This window comes from Salvelinus sp. IW2-2015, linkage group LG17 (assembly GCF_002910315.2).
Source record: "Salvelinus sp. IW2-2015 linkage group LG17, ASM291031v2, whole genome shotgun sequence".
In the NCBI taxonomy this organism is placed as follows: Eukaryota; Metazoa; Chordata; class Actinopteri; order Salmoniformes; family Salmonidae; genus Salvelinus; species Salvelinus sp. IW2-2015.
Window position 1 is genome coordinate 34171482 of NC_036857.1, and position 3715 is coordinate 34175196.

Here is a 3715-nt window from a genome sequence, read left to right on the forward strand (position 1 = left end):
AACACGTTGGCCAAGCTCCAGCACTTAGTTAGGTAATTATAAACACATTTTCTGTGAATCAGCCATATGATGAGTCCACCCTATTGCGGACAAGCACTTAACTGTCTTTAATTACTTTCATTGGACTATTTTAGTCATATTTACATTTTCATAAAGCTATTGTGTCCCCTTGTCAACTCTGTCCATTTGGTCTGGTCAAATTATAAAGAAATAACAGATGTTGTATACAATGTGTGGTTTTATACAGAACTTAATCTAATTTGGACATTATCTTTCTAAATTGAGACAGGTATTAATGATATTGTATCCAAGTTTATAATTGTGTGGTGTTGGCCATGTCTTACTCTTTAATATACATGACACAAATTCTTGATATTTGACAATGTAACTGAATTCATTTGAAAAAGATCTGCACATAACGTTTATTAACAGCCTGTGGCTCTGGCATCAGACAAATTATCTGTCCATCAGAGTACCAACAAATATCTTCCTTTGGATTTGGCCAGAAGAATTTGTTGATGCCATTCCGGTGTATGCACTTCACCTTAATGTTGTGTTCCTCTACATCCATGATGATGCCAGGGTATCCTTCATGGTCATAATTGACAACACACCACTCTCCTACGTGATTAAGTTCAATGGTGCCAGGTCGCCATGTCGTGTCAGCCTTGTCATGAGATGCAGGGAGCTGGTTAGATGCTGCAGGGTCACCCAGACTTGCCTCTTTGAGCTGAAAACAAGGACAGTCCAACATGCCACTATCCTTCTTGCACAGACAAGTAATGTCCCTGTATTTTATCTGGCCTGGTGAGACACTGATAACCTGATGAATCTTCATCGTTCCTTTAATGGCATCTAAGGTAGGCATCTGAGGTGAGAAGAGATAGCATATGATAAGATATAAAGAGTAACAAACACATTATACATTTCAATACTCAACCAACTACTGTACAAGAAAAATGTATGTACTGTATGTGTGTATGGGGAGGAAGGAGGGTTAACTCTGGTCCTGCCTCAACATCACTCTCAGTAACGAAGAACATCTCCACAGAGGAGTTAAGACCCTTTAGGACATTTTACAGGGCCTGTGTATCTGGGATATCTTTTCCATGGTGCACTGCTCTATCTGCACATCTCTTGAGGGTCCCACCTTGCCGTGGCTAGCCTCAAATAAATTCCAGTTGACCTCTTGAAAGCCTTGTTTGTGTAGTTCTGTGGCAAGTAGGTAGAAGTTCCCTTTTTGCTTGTATTGTGTAGCCGGCCCGTCACTAAAGAAATGAAGCCGGCTGACTTCAGGGTACTTCTGCTTCAACATAGCAAGAACCGGCTCAAGGTGGGCCCAAATGGCGGGTGGATCATGTCTCTGTGATGGTGAAATGGAGCAAAAAGCATTTGGTGGTTGGTCTAAAGCAGTGTAAAGCACTCCAGTGTGGAGAGTGGCTTGATGGTGAGATCCTCCAAAATGCACGGACTGGATCTCTTGACTATATTTGCATGAATAGTTTTCGCTGAAGTCCATGTGCAGCAAGCATTCATTGTTCTTCAGACTCTCCCTAAGCTCCCTATAGGCCCTGTACTGCCACTTGATATTAAAGATGTTGCCTAAACTTGGCGGGCGTATCTTAAAAACTGACTGACCAGTTCAGTTTCTGTTATGGTGACCTCCCTCTTCACGGTTATCATGGAGCACTTCTCTTCATCTTTTTGGATCTTCTCCATGGTCCATTGTGTCAGAGGAACTTCTGCCTTCCCAGGAGGTTTCAGAGTTGGATGAGTGGTGAGGAAGCAATCCTTACATTCACCATAAGCACATAGCTTCGATTTCGGGTCACACATACTTGAGTTGACCATGACCTCAAGGTTTTGGTGGACAAAAGCCCAAATTCTCATGGGTTTTACACTGACAAGTTTCACGGTCAGTGTCATTGGGCGTAACAACCCAAAATGGCCTGAGGTGGCAGAAGGAGGTATTGGACAACTGACCTAATTCCTCAGACAGGAATTTCCTGTGCAGATTTTTCATTATGTCAGTAAGAAGCCTCTTCTGCATTTTGTTCTTTGGTCGTGTGATGGTTTGTTTGCGGCTGGTCGTTATACGACTTACATCATCACGGAGAAAGAAATCCTTCACTTTCCTTTTGATTTCTGTTTCTGTTCTGCTTCCCTTTCTCGTCAAAAAAGAGCAAAGATCCCCTTCAAACTCTCTTCTTTGAAAAGCCCAACACCGTAAGAGCATACTTCTGAAGTTTATACTTCTACAGTATTTTCACAGAGGTCACTTTCACAATGATTTGCTTGTTCTTCTGTTTCCTTGCATTGCTATATTTTGTTTTGATATCTTTAATGAGAGATGTGTGAAAGAGAAGGTGATGTCACATTCTGACGTCTCAGCAATGCTTTGACTGTTGAATGAGGCGATACAGATGCCTGTTCTCCCCTAATCCTTGCATACCTCTTCCTGTATTTTTCCTTTTTTCTCCTCTCCTTTGCCACTTAAGATTTTAAATGCTCTCTCTCTCTTTTTGGAGTCTTCTATTTGTTGTTTCTTCTAATGTGTTCCCCTTGCTGGCGTTGCCTAAAACACAAATGCATGGTTAGGATTCTCGGGGTAGAGTCAGAGATAAAGTTAAGGATAAGGGTTAGTAGATAGGGAATAGGGTTATGAGTTATGGTTAGGGGGGGGGGGGGGGGGGGGGGGGGGGGTGGCAGCAATGCACTAGCCTTGGTCCTGGCTCTGAGTATCCTTTTATCCTTTTTGAATCTCTCCATTTCTTCCTTTCTGCACGCTGCACTCTGTCACTGAATTCAGGTATTGCCTTATTCCATGTCTCTTTATCTTTCCTCCATTTCTCCCTCTCTTTCTCTAGATACTTTCTTCTTTCTGGGTCAGCATTACGTCGTTCTCTGTATTGCCGCTGTCTATCAGCTTGACTAAGAGGAGGTGCCATTCCTTCAGAAAGACCATATTAAATTGATATGTATTCATTCTTAAAATACTATACATACTGTAATTATGTAATACACTTTATGAACAAAAACACATATTTTGCAACACATTACTGCAAGATATCCATTTGTCCACCCTGTTGAGCTTATGCCCAACCTGTTACGTGTACATGGATAACAGGGTGGACAACAACAGGCTGGACATTTTGAGCTAAAATTAGCAACTATGCTCCAAGTGATTGTGATGAAGCTAGGATAATGGCTGCCACTTGAAAAGGAATTTGCATTGTTTGACAAATATATTATTAAATTCGATTTACGTCTTTTGTATTTTTGCTTAACAGGGTGGACATGTTATGCTTTCCCACATCACCAACATGTAATGGTGAAATTGTAATAGTATGAAATCTAGTAACTCACCAGGTTCACCACAGTTGTTTTCCCGCCAAGGAAGTGACATAATTTCCTGTTTGTGATGTCATTGTTTAATATATATACATAATTTTTTTATTAAAGTGCCAGTAACCACAATGTAACAGGGTGGACAACGACTTTGAGGACATTCAAAAAATTGTCAATATTCTTATAAAAAGTGTAGCATTTAACATAAAAAGACTATACATAAGATAACATTTAATGAAGAAAATTTGAACATTTGGAAATATTTTTTTTTATGTATAATTTTATTCCTAGTTGTTCTCGTTGAAGTTGATTGAGCAGCACTTGGGACATTGACAAATTGCCCCCTTTCACTGAAATAAAATTGTCT

At 40.3% G+C, this 3715-nt stretch overlaps 1 long non-coding RNA gene across 1 annotated transcript; it reads right to left on the bottom strand.

Moving 5' to 3' along the window:
• On the bottom strand, window positions 1-3400 carry LOC111977230 (uncharacterized). Its single transcript, XR_002879014.1, has 3 exons — window positions 3367-3400; window positions 2453-2575; window positions 1-868 (listed from the first exon to the last, which is right to left on the bottom strand). It is a non-coding gene; the product is annotated as an uncharacterized lncRNA (long non-coding RNA).
• Window positions 3401-3715: the final 315 nt, after the last annotated feature.